This window comes from Salvelinus sp. IW2-2015, unplaced genomic scaffold, assembly GCF_002910315.2.
Source record: "Salvelinus sp. IW2-2015 unplaced genomic scaffold, ASM291031v2 Un_scaffold16496, whole genome shotgun sequence".
Taxonomy (NCBI): Eukaryota; Metazoa; Chordata; class Actinopteri; order Salmoniformes; family Salmonidae; genus Salvelinus; species Salvelinus sp. IW2-2015.
Window position 1 is genome coordinate 337434 of NW_019957613.1, and position 14126 is coordinate 351559.

Sequence of the window (14126 nt, forward strand, 5' to 3'; positions counted from 1 at the left end):
GCCTATTTCAGTCATATTGAAATACATTTCATGTTCAATAAATTGAGTTCTAGTTTGCTACTGGTATGCTACTGTTTGTAATTTATCTCAATATGTTTTATAATGTATAGCCTAACATGTGCACAATGTGTCACGCCCTGATCTGCTTCACCTGTCCTTGTGATTGTCTCCACCCCCTCCAGGTGTCACTTATTTTCCCCGGTGTATTTATCCCTGTGTTTCCTGTCTCTCTGTGCCAGTTTGTGCAAGTCAACCAGCGTGTATTTCCCGTACTCCTGTTTTTTCTATTCTCTCTTTTACTAGTTCTCCCAGTTTTGACCCTTGCCTCCCCTGACTCTGAACCCGCCTGCCAGACAATTCTGCCTGCCCTGACCTCCAGCTTGCCACTCTGTACCTCCTGGACTCTGACCTTGTTATGATCTTTTTGCCTGTCCACGACCATTCTCTTGCCTGCCCCTTGGATTTAAAAAAATATTTCTACCTTTATTCATACAGGTTTTTCTCATTGAGATAGCATCTCTTTTCCAAGAGAGACCTGGTCCAATAACAGCAGGGGGAACAACGTTTCAGACAAAACAACTTACATACACTAACACAACATTAAACAAAACTATAAAACACCCATACAGTAAAACAAAAACATTTTAGGTAAAAAACACGAAAGTCTTGACTAAAAACAGCTGGCCTGAAGACAATTACACTCTTCTATGATATATACATCGATCAAGTGTTTAAACTCCACCAACGAAGCTAGATCATCAAATTTTTAAATGTTCACGATAGAATTCCAGGACCACGGAGCTAAGTAACTAAAACTATTTTTACCATGACCTGTTCTAATTTTTGGTACTGTTAGAAGCAAATGAGAATGGGACCGTAATTTATATTTATTTACCGACCTGACTAAAAAAGAACAGAGATAAAATGGCATTTTACCCAATATGGCCTTATAAATCAGTGTATTCCAGTGTTTAAGCCTACGCAAGGTCAAGGACGACCAGCCATTGACCTTGCGAGATCACAATGATGTGTTAGACGTTTTGATTTGTAATGAACCTGAGGGCTGCATGATACACTGAATCAAATGCTCTCAGGTTAGTGGTTGAGGCCTGCATATATATAACATCACTAAAATCTAAAACCGCCAGTTATGTACATCGTACCAGCTTCTTCCTGGCCTCAAAAGAAAAACAAGCCTCATGCCGGTAATACATACCTATTCTCAGCTTGAGCTTCCTTATCAAGTTCTCTACATGCACAGTGAAGCTCAGCTTATAATCAACCCACACACTCAAATATCTGTACACTTTGACTTGCTCTATAGTATTTCCAGCCAATGTAGCAATGACATGATTAGTAACATGCATGGCATTTGAAAATACCATGCATTTTGTTTTACCTGAATTTAGAATCAGCTTTAAATCATACAGATTCTGTTGTATGATGTTAAATGCTCTTTGGGCATTTTCAAAAGCTAAAGATAAACTACTACCACTTGAATAAAGAACAGTATCATCTGCATAAAAATGAACATCCGCTGGTTCAATAAGATCCCCAATGTTGTTGATATACAAAATGAACAACAGTGGGCCCAAAATAGAACCTTGCAGAACACCTGAGCACCCCTCTATGGACTCAGATTTACAACCATCTGCCATTACACATTGTGTACGATTTGATAGGTAATTTATAAACCAATCTAGAGCATAACCAGTAATTCCACAACATTTATATCAGAGACTCGAACCATCTGCCACCCATGTCTGCATCTGGGTCTCACCCTGTGCCCTTATACAATGATGTGCCAAATCCGGGATTTAGTGCACTTTAATTGGGTGATTAGAATAAGCCAAGTCAATAATTGTAGCCGTAAGTGGTAATATCTCTCTAGGAGCTGATCTGTCGTCAGTATTGTGAAATAATTATCATGTTAAGGTACAACTTGAATTGAGAAACCTGATCCTAGAGCAGCGCTGCTTTTCTTTCAATCTTATCAGTATGAACACATGCTCAAACAACGGACTTTCTCTGAGTGGTGTTCTGGGAAACGCATATTACATCTTCGGCCGTGGTAGGAAAGAGACATGCTAAAACACTCATAAGCCTAAATTCCATCACTATCGGGAAATCGGACCCAGGGCTCATAGTGCATCAGTAAGGATTATTCAATAAAGTTGTTGTCATTCAATGACAGACCACTCATGCACATTTTTTCATTGTTAAATACTGCACCAAACGTCTTAGTTAAATTGTCGAAAGATCTCCTCCGCCAACCCTTCAAAATGAATGACAGATTTCTTGAGTTATCTTAGATTCATTCAGACTACTTTGAGGAAGTGTACTGGCTACGGTGTCTCAAAACGGACAAACAGTATTATTGACGCTTTTTTCTCATTTTTCAAGGGAGTATGCAAGCACACTCGTTCGGTTCGTCTAAGTGTCAGCCGAACTGAAGCATGCTGACGCCTTTACCCGCAAGCATCTGCCAGACATTAAGTAGCTAGGAATACTTTTAATAACAACATCCTATGTTCTCCAGAGTTGTTGTCTTTTGAATAACTGTCCACTTCTGCTGTCAATGTGTGTTATGCATTGATCTAATTGTTCAAGAAATGGCTTGTGCACTGTAATAAAATAGGGCTTAACTTGAAGTGACATTGACTTGGCCAAAGAAATGTCTGGCACTGCCACCCTACGGACTTTAACAGCAGTAATACAAGTTAAATCATGCATATCAGTTAGCATTTTATTCAGGATATTMATTTTGAACTTTARGGGCTTCATCATAAATACAAATGTGACATAGCAAAGATTTCGGAATGAGCATCTCGAAGATACACTGTCATTCTGTCATTTGAAATGTTCAGTCATCTCACACTCAGAGAGGCAACGTTATGAATATTGCACCGTACATTCTGAGATAATAAAACCTCTTGTCCTGTACAATAAAAGTGATATGGCCACTCAAGTCTTTTGTATTCCGGCCCTGTCAGTTCATCTGGCACATAATGTGTTTGTCAGGTATGAAAGGCCCAGGCGGCACTGCCTGAACTTAAGCCATACGTCTTTCTTTCATTACTTTGTCATACGAATCCAGTGGCCTTGAACAGTGCCCATTAATCTCAGGACCAGGCATCTGACTCAGAGTGGCATACCATGTCAAGCCTAGCCACTGTTTGATGGGGGAATTACATTACGGCAGGTGGAAATCTGCTCAAATAAAGATGAGTGTGTATGTGCATTTAGCCACGGTCATTTACTGACTCTTTGTTTGTTGTGGAGACATTTTTGCTAATACAAAAACACATTTTTTGTTTAACATTTATTATGAATAAGGTAGATACAAATTGGTATGGCAGTTGCGGTGAACGTGAGGAGTTAGCAGAGAGATTAGTATGTACCGTCTGCAATATTCAGAGAGCTAATTATGATTATAGAGGGTTGCCAGAGCCATCTGTAATTCCCGTCTTAATGACTTTTCTTGAGGATAACAACAGAATTAAATGGAATTCGAGAGCAAATTACCTTTATTAGATTTTGTCATGTTTGGGTCCTCTGTTGAATCTCAAATCTAGCCGTTATGAGGTGTGATTCAATTAATTGTATCACAATCAGAGGTCAATATTACAGGTTGTAAATTGGGCCCAGTAACAGGAAGGTTCTGAACGCGTTCAATAATTTCCCTCTTGTTGACAGTATGCATTACATTCAATGATTTATCATCAATTTGTGAACTCAGTCAGACTAACACTGGCCTGGGTAATTTACTGGACAGAAAATTAGGGTTGTCTCGGAAAAACAAATAAATAAATTAGCATTAGACATCCATTAAGGCATGTTACAGTGCTTGACACTGATCAGTGTCTATTAGGATTGGGTCTGATGCATCAAATACTTGTTGTCTTAAACACAGACGTGAGAGCACAGTCAAGTACCTCACTGAAGTCCTTGATGTCATTATCTACCTAATTGGTTTTAGAAAATGATCATCATGAAGGAGAATGATCCCAATAGCCTTGTGCTGGACTCTTTCCAAACAAACCATTTCAATAAAATATAGGGTTTATATCCTTACTGTATATGTATGACCCTGACCTTTAAATGCTTTGCTCCCAACTGCCCTACCTATGTTTTAACCTGTAAATGAAATGTATGTGATGTTCATCGCCCCCATATTTTGATTTGATTAAATATGAAGACAGACAGGCTGGGTTTCACTGAACGAATGATCAAATTGAGTCTGGTATGCATTGATGAGATATTATTGGCTACATGAAGTGTTTTCTTCAATACTGTCCTTTAACCTTGCTTATCATTGGGAAGTTGATGCTCCGTAGATGTCTTTGCTTGGAGCTTCCACTTTCAGAAGAATTCCATTAATCCCATTGTGCCGGGAAAACGGAATTAAGCGCAGCTCAAGTATTTGGAAATATTTAGCATATGTATACGACCCAGGTCTGTAGGCTATGTTTACGACTCGGCATTATGGTTTGCATTTTGTCCTTTGACTGAAAGGTGAGCTGTTGTATTGACAAGAGCGTCGGGGTAAACCATGCTTATGTTACCGACGAATTCCGCTAGACTTTAGTTAATCTCTCTTCATCCCCTCGTAACTGTGTGTACAACTAAAGCATTTGCAATTTGTTCATTTGTGTTGTGTGCAGTGTGTACAAAGGGGCTTGATTTGCTTGAATGCCCTTCCCTTTCTCAGCCAAACAAATCAGAGCATACTTCACTGGGTCTTCAGTGTTTTCATGCATATCAATGTGCTCAAATCTGCCAATTGATGGTATTTTTCAATTGAATGTAGATGAAGACTTTTGTATTCACTGTGATCCATGCTCCCTTCACCTTTCTGTCAAAACGTTGTGATTGCTAGGCCGTCATAAGTTTCAGTTAAATGTGGACTTTGTTCCGGACAAATTGTCTGGATTCATTCCTCTTGAGGAAGAACAATTACTGATGTGTAGAACTAAGGCTATAACATCATTAGTCACAGAAACAAATGTTTAATCATCCCTCCCTTAGCTATTGATTTACCATTAGATGGCAACTTTTTAAAGAAATCCTTGTATTGGAATCCAAGATTCGCGAACAGCATCTCTTAATCACAGTGGTTAGCTGGTTGACCTTGGATTGTTATTCTTTTCCTGTTGTCTCAATGCTGATTCCCTTAAGTTGAATCACAGCATTCTGGTTTGATACACATTATGCGCACATTTCTAGGAAAACATATCACTGGAAAGTCCAGGGCCTACTCTTTTGCTTTTGAGTGTATTTAAGGAATACATAACAATGGATTGTCTGGAAGCAAGACTGTCTGGAAGCAAAACATGAAATGAAATGCTTGGTTCTATGAAGATATTGGCTGCTTTGGTAGCAAAAGGCTTTCAAAAGCACAGCACGTCAACGAAAGTTTTGTCAAATATCATGTTTTGAGAAAAGGACAGATGTTCTTTTCAAAGAAACCCTCTACCCCTCCTGCAAAATTCTAAGGGGCTCTCATAAGTTTCATTACAAGCTGAGGATGGAGGTGCAAAACAAAAGGAGGTGAATCTGCTGAATTCCATCAGCAAGTGTCACCAGTCTGAATAGGTCACATTTCCATCACAGGGACTGGGGCTGAAGAATAGATAGTGAAGAATAGATAGTGAAGAATAGATAGTGAAGACTAGATAGGTAACAATAAAATAATCATATATCTCCTGAGTTTTGTCACGTTATCAAGAGCAGTGGCATATACAATGTGAAGTGAGCCTTGACTTTGGCTTACAGGACACGAAGACAATCACAAGTCCTATAATTGCTTTTATACTGAGAAAACACAGCACTAATGTGCCAAGTTTACATATGATGCTGCACTTCCCCTGAAAGCTATTTCAAAATAGTCTACATTTTATGAGTAAATATTGAAACAAGGAGGTGGGAGACAATTTATTTGTGTTGGCTTGCATTAGCAACTATAATGTATCCATGGAGACAAAAAATTGCTAGCTCTCAACATTTCTCCCAGTCTAGATCCTTAACAATAGGCCTCTCTGACACGCATACCTGCACAAAACAACCTCTTGTGGAAGAAACAAACATTGAATAAATTGCTGTTGGTGTCCTGCAATGTTAAATTGAGTTAATAGACCAAGGTTATGCAAAGGATGTCAAGCTCTCAAAGGATGTCAACTTCTGAAACGCATTTAGCATGCGCAAGTCCTAACAACTAAGAATTTAAAGCGATGGTATATGGCAGATGGCTTTCAAATCTCTACATCCAAACAGACATTTTATTTGTCTCAAGCCATGTCTGTCTTGCTTGCAAGCTATAATTTCACACTAGATTTCTCTCACGATTGCCCTCTTAGGCTGGATTTGGAGAGGCAGCCCAATTCTGATATTTTTTCCACTATTTGGTCTTTGGCCCAATCACATCAGATATTTTTCAGAGCTGATCTGGTCAAAAGACCAATATTAGTGAAAAAATATCAGAATTGGGTTGCCTGTGTTATCTGTAATAACACAATTATCTGCACATGGTACTGTAGGCCACACAAATTCTGCCTAATCTGTTTCAGTGGTGTCCCATGTAATGAATGTGCACAACAGATCATTCAGTCACATGAATAGGGAATACCCTCCCTAGAAGCACCTTATGATATTACCAAAGATAGTATAGTATAAAGATACTTAACCGTGGGACCTCTCCATTGGCAAAAAGTGGCCAGACTTTTCATGCAACCTATGCTGGATATAGTCTTTTAGATTTCAGTGTAACCTTATAGTGTACTGTATGATGTCTTGGTAAATCACTATTATCATGAAAGACAAGAAGTTAGCATTATATTTATAATAGGTATTTTGCTGAGAATGCCGATAATCAAATCAATACATCAAGATTGATTGTCCATTGAACTTATCTTACACAATCACCAACTTTACCAGTACTGGATCAATATAGGGAAAGGGGGTTATGCAATGAGCAATGTTCAAGCTAAGCTATTTGTTTCTAATAAGGGAGTGATGTCTAAGGCGAGCCTCCCTCAAGCTCCAGTTGAGGTTTATTACTGCTAATGGCGGGAGCTGACTGTGATTAAAACCACAGGATCACTATTGAGACTTTTGGAGGAGGAGGAGTGGAAGCATGGAAGTTTGGAGGTCACAACAAGTTTTACCATTGTGGCTCAAGGGGATTCACTCCATTTAAATGCATGTTAATGTAACTGTCATGTTTTATATGCATGGCTGAACCAGACATGGAAATCCCTCACTCACAAGCTGCACACAAGGGATGAGAGTTTTTGATGTTGTCCTTTGGCGCTGTTGTCTCTGAGACTCTGACAATAGCAGTGAAGGAAGGTATGCCCAAAATTGTTCTTCCCAAAGTGCCAGTGTGTCAAAGTTAACTTGTTAGACTCCGGATCAAGTTAGAATGTGGACTTGCTTAATAGTTGCATAAATTACGCTGATGTGGCAGCTAAGGTTGGGACAGTGTCTCTTGGAAATCCATGGGGAGTCCTCTAAGGTAGGACCTTTATTTTATGCATAATGGATGTGCATGCCATCTCATTCAAGACACATCTCATTTTCATGTACACTTTTTTTTTGATGAGTTACAATCCCTTGGATCCTGGAAATTGATGATCATAGTCATTACTGAACACGAATAAGAGCTTGCCATTTCTGAGGAGCACCCAGAACCTACACCTGACATGATGTGACATGACATTTAGAGGATATCAATTGTATAATTTGGATTTTTGATCTCCGTACCTCTATCAAATTTAATGGGAGTACCTTTTAATTTAGACAGTTCATTTGGGTCGGCTAACCTGACCGTTGAGCTCCTGAGGCAATGATGAAAATCTGTTTATAACTTTTGATGCTTACAGAGTACTATTAGTTCTACATGTAGAATTTTGCCAAATAAATAGCTATAGTACATTGAATGATTTTGCCCGTATTTCCTCAACAGTGTTACACGATACGTTCTGGTCTATTTTCTTCCACTACAGTCAAACAAAGTAACCTTCCTCGAATAGAAGTTGTTAGTTTACATCTCAATAATTCATGCAATCCAGATTTAGCTGTCCTGTTATCTAGAGATGGCAATTGAGTACTGTGATAGAGACAGATCATTAACATGTTGGCAGTGTACCACCAGATTACCAACAGTGATTAAGTGATTGCGTGATGATCCTTAGCCATAACCTCAACCCTAACAAGTGTCTATTTACCTTTGTGCAGTTTGAGCAAACTGTCATTCTTAGATTTTCTGAATGAGACAGGTTTCGATAAAATGGGTTGACGCCAGGTAATATCCGAACATACTTGCTTTGTACATGTCAAACTCACAATGACACTCATGCAAACCTTTCGTTAGTGGCTGTTTAGGCATCTGGATAATTTTACACAAATCCTCAAGGACATATTCTGTATTATTTACCTCATTACTTCCTCATCATGACTGAATTTACATTTGACTGCAGAATTCCCAACAAGTATTATGTGTTCATAGCTAATATGTGAGTAGGTCTCATGTAGGCCTTTTTGGGTAAAAATAGCAATTTCCTTTCAGACCAGGTGAAATTGAACAACAACTTCGTCTTTCAGTCATTTCCAATGTTTAAGAGACATCAATGCAAAAATATTCACTCTGTGGGGAAGGAAAATAGACCAAAGGATGTCCTTTGACACAAAAGTAGTGTTTCGTCAAAACACTTATCTGCCACCAATGTGGTTAATCTCTCCTCAATGGGAAGTAGATATTTTTTCAAGTACGCACATAAGAAAAATTATTTAGTCCCACAAACCCTCCAGAGCCATGACAGCAAGAGTTGTACTTTAATATCACTCGAGGCATACACACCGCTTTACTCTGGAGGAAATGCTTTAAATTTGGCTGAAGGGCTTTTCTTTTCAAACAGCTCTAGTTTGCCTGGGCCCCCTGGAGTGCCTTTCCTGGTCCCCTAATGTGATTATGGCCACTGTGTGTTTTTCCCCTCTGTCAGGATGATTACGTGTACTTGTGAACGGGTCTTTGCATTCTTCCCCAGCTCTTCCTGGCATGCATCTGGGCAGTTTTTCTATTGTCTGTTTTATTTTTTATTTTTTTGTACATTCTTCCACCCTCCTATTTCTCTTTTAAATCAATTCATCTCATACTTTGGACGGCTGTCATATTTGGAGCATGTTCATATTGAGGCGACAATCGGTTTCTGCTTGGACAAACACAAATTGGTATGGACGTGGACTCAACGTAGTGCTCCCTGTTCTCCATCTTGCAGCACCTGGAAAGCCGTGGGAAAGTTTTTTCATTGTTATTGCGCTGTTTTTAGCATGGAACTATATAGAGAATCTTTGAAATAGCATTATATATTACTATCATGGCAACAGTGATAAGTAAAGAACTGCCTTGGTGCATAAGTGGCTTCGAGAGCCCTTCCTCATTTCAGTGCCCTTGAGTTCGGATTGAATTACCCATGACAATTACAGTGACTGCAAAGAATATTGGGTACAAAGCAATGAGTTGACAAGCACAAAGTTGACGGGATATCTCTCTGTCTGTTTAGTCATGTACATGGATTCAACTGTAATAGCGCTGGATAACACAGTAATTCCTCTGGCTTTCAATGGTTACTGGTTGCTATGTAATGGAGTTGTAACGGGAACTCTCTCAGAACAACTAGTTTTAAATCATATAGTACTTGTTTTCCTTCAAATAACGTGTGTTTAAAAAAATGTAAATGTGTTTTATTGTCACATACACCGGATAGGTGCAGTGAAATGTGTTGTTTGACAGCACAGGTCAAAGTCATCCCACGGAGGGCCGAGTGTCTGCGGGTTTTCGTTCCTCCCGTGTTATTGTTTGATGAATTAAGGTCACTAATTAGTAAAGAGCTCCCCATCACCTAGTTGTCTAGGTCTTAATTGAAAGAAGAAGAAAAGAAACACAGACACTAGGACCTCCATTGGATGAGTTTGACACCCCTGTTTTACAGGGTCAGCCATAGTAGTATGGCACAAATTAGGGTTACGTGCCTTGCTCAAGGGTACATAGACAGATGTTTCACCTTGTCAGCTCAGGTATTCAAACCAGCAACCTTTTGGTTACTGGCCCAGCGTGCCGCCATGATAATAAGCCTGACAATAAGCCTGATTGGAGTGCCAGATTGGCATGGTTTGCACGATGGGACAATTATATTGGTCCAAATGTGTCCGGTTAAGCTAAAAAAAAGTACAGCTACATTCCTACAAAGAAAATATATACTGTTTGAACCCAGGTTTAAATTCCTCCAGGCTAAATCAACCTGTAATGAGGCACTGGACTGATAGTGACGATACTGAATTCCTCTTTACGACACCCACTTTAAAACCTCAGAGGCTGTCGTCCATGGAGCCTCATAATCATTCTCACCATGCCTGATCCTATATGAAATATCTCCCTATCCCTGGGCCATTTGAACTCCATTTCAAGTTGAAAACTCCTTTGAGCTTCAAAATAGTCATTTACTGTGACCTGGCTTCGTAAAATGTGGCCACGGAACTCACGATGATTAAACTTCCAATCCTATGATTAATCTTTTAAGGGACTTCGCATACAGTACAATGCCACTGGATAATGGTTTACAGTACAAAAGAGAACATGACATAATCGATGCTCTCTGTACAAAGGACAATAAGAACAAATACACAACAACTTTATCAAAGCTGAAGTGGATCACTGCCTGTTTGATGTTGGGTACATAACGCTACTTATTACATTGTCCTTCCTTTAAATATTCTAGAATGAGATAAGTTTGAATGTCCGTGCCACAAGTGATGGACAGAGACAGCATATTAAAGTATAGAGTCTCTGTCATTGCTTGGCTACAGCATGGAATACTGCTGGGACCAAGATGGCAGTCTATAGAGTATTGAGGAGAAGATGAAGACTTCAGGAAAGGTCACAGCAAATTTCATCAACATTTCACCTACGGATTTAAACGCACTCCACTTCAACAGTAATGGCATATTGCACAGTAGAATGTGGTTAGCAGATGAAATATGGGCCACAACATGTAATCGGTTGTGCTATTGTTCAAAGGGGTACATGGCTTACAGTTGGCACAGTTTTCTCAGTTTGAAACATTCCTCTTTACATCTACAACAAAGACACTGAGCATACACACACAACAGTACAAGCAAAGCAATCTGACAGAAATGTTGTGAAATGACACACCAACATATACAGAAAGTACATTTCTAAATAAGTTTGGGATTGATATATCAGTGGAATGTACAGTATACAAATAGAAATACACATTTTGAGTAAGTATTTTGTTTTCTACTGTTTTTACCCACAACCACTTGTACTCTCTTTTTTAAGAGAAGGGGGAGGGGACAGCAGTACCAGTAATAATTACATACTTGAGTTTCCTGTTCATTTACCATCCACTTCCTGACAAACCCCTACAATTAAAATGTGACTTGCTAATGAATACCTTACAAAGTACTCTGATTTTTAGGCCCTTACCAGATAAAAAAAAGTTCTTTACCCTGACAAGTATGACTTAATATATCTTTATAAATGACGGCATGACCCATCACAGATGTTGTTGAGTCACTGTACAAGACAGACAAAAGCAATGGTCTTACACCTTCATGAATGTGGTAGGAACACTTCAGGCTTATATATGCTGTTATGAATGGTTTATGTACAGTATGTGACCTTCAAAGCAATTGTTACCATTTGGTTCCCCTTGGGGAAGGTAATGCAAGCATTCACACTTGTTGCTTTGAGCATGTAATTACTTTCGCATGGCTGATTGATTGACAGTCATACAGACCAGGGAATTGCATGGATGGACCACCAGCATAGAGTACTGATATAAATTGTGATATTTTCTAGACAGCTATTCAGATTGGCCAGGTTTTGCTGGAACATCACGTCCTCTGTGATTGATTGCACATTGGCTGCAACTGGACTGGCAAGAGATTTATGCAACCGAACCACCTGTTTCCAATGACCCCGCCACTGTGGGAACAGGGCAGGGCACAACTCTCCCCTAGGGGTTCAAGAACAGGACGTAACTCCGTCATGGACTGTGTGGTTCATCTAAATTAGAAATGCTATTTGGTTCCAGTGAGACAGGCCCTTGTCCTTACAAACACAAGCGTATTGAAATAACAATGATGCAATTGTATTTTTAGGAACACAATAGTTCCTAAAATACATGCAATGTGAGCGAGCGGGTATTGCTGACAGTCAAGCGTATATAGTCATCACTTTATCATCATTCATTAGACTGAACCAAAGCCAAGGACTGCTAATGCCTATTTAATGACATGGTGTCAGGATAATAGTTTTTATTTTATCTTCGTCTGGGGGGGGGCAACCCTGGGCGGGTCAACACTATCGTTTTAGAACATTCCCTGGTCTCTGGTGCATCTCCGAGTCGCCTATCTAAGATAATCCCTCTCACACAATGTTCTCAAACAGTCTCGGTCGGCGATGGCAATTACAGACAGGAGGGTGCTACGCAGGAGGTCTCTGAGCTTGGTATCACGCATTCTACAGGGGTCATTTAAACCAGCACACTGAACTCCCAGCCTCAGAGCCATGCTGGGGATTGTTTATGTTCTTTTTCTCCCTATTACTTCTAAAACACTTCTGATTCTATCACTTGTCGTGCTTTATGAGGTTTTCCTGTCATATTTTCCTCTTTGGTTTTCTTGTGTGTATATGGAGAGAGGCTTAGTTAGCCGTGAACTGAGGAATTGGGATTTTTGAAAAAAACTTGTAGAAATGGAGGAATGTCATACACCCCGAGATAAGAGAGCAAAAGCCTTGCTGACGCTCTATAAGAGCCATGGCATGTGGCATTGTGAATGATTAAACTACAAAGTCAGGATGGGTCAGGTGTGAGATCTTCTACACTATACTTCCTGGTGGGCGACCCCATGCTCCTGGGGCTTCCTTTGCCTCGGATACACCCTCTCAGGTAGCAACCTGGGATGAGGCGTATTGAAAAACCACCCCTTCATGTCTAARACAATTGCCTTCAACGRGTTTCTAAAWTGACGCGSAAATAGGCTGTTGAGAGGCACYTATGTTTGTGACCAGCCTGTGAGGTAGCTGTACTGTTGATCAGCCTATGAGGCAGCATTGTCAATGTTACTAACCCTAACATGAWCCACAAAYTTACACAACTTAGCAATTTGCATTATGAGTCTAATGTATATCATTGTCACTCCCCTTTCCTTGTTTTTACCCAGCGAGTTGTACAAGTCGATTTCCATCGGCGAGTTTCAAATCTTTTCAGGCGGGGATGAACTCTTCAGTCACAGTTCAGTGAAATACATGGGACAACGCTGACATGGCATTCCATTGTCATTAACCTCTGTTTTCACTACAAACTGATGGCTATGGGAAGACAGGCCTCGCTACAGTTCCAGGATGTTGGGTGACAAGGAGGCAGGGGTAGATTGAACATGATGAATGCTAATCAACGGTACAGTATGCTCTAAACTGCATAATGTCCATGCGTCTCCGCAGCTCGGCAAATGCAGTTTGTCTTCTCCACTCATTCAGTATTCAAGCCACTAAGAACTATTGCATCCACACTTGGCTTGGTGAATTTGGTGAAGAATAGCCCTGACAGTTGTACTAGTTGTTATTTTTACCATAACATTTATTTGATCTGTTTCTTGCCTCTAGTTTTGGCCTTGTATTGTGAAAGCATGTGTTTTGTTTGTTTTGGCAGGCACGCTGGTACTGTTGATCTGTACTGTCGAAGATGGTGATTTGCCAGTTTATACCAAACACTTTGGGCTCCATTTCCTCCCAAAAGCAAACAAACAAACAAACAAAACTAAAGTTGATATATTCGTTATGATTAAAGACATTTGGACACACCTATACAACACACATTTAGGCCATTTCATGCAGTGAAGGTATTTGATAGAAAAATCATGATTTAGTTTAGAAACATTAAAAGTTAAGTATATTTGGAGTCTTCTTCTGTTGACTGAACATGTTCAATTGTTAAATCGACTCCAGAATGAGTTCAGTCCTCAATAAAAGTCAGTCTCTTCAGTTTCCTACAACCAAATGAATAATGCTATTTTCAATTATAGTTCATATTGTATGAGAGTTA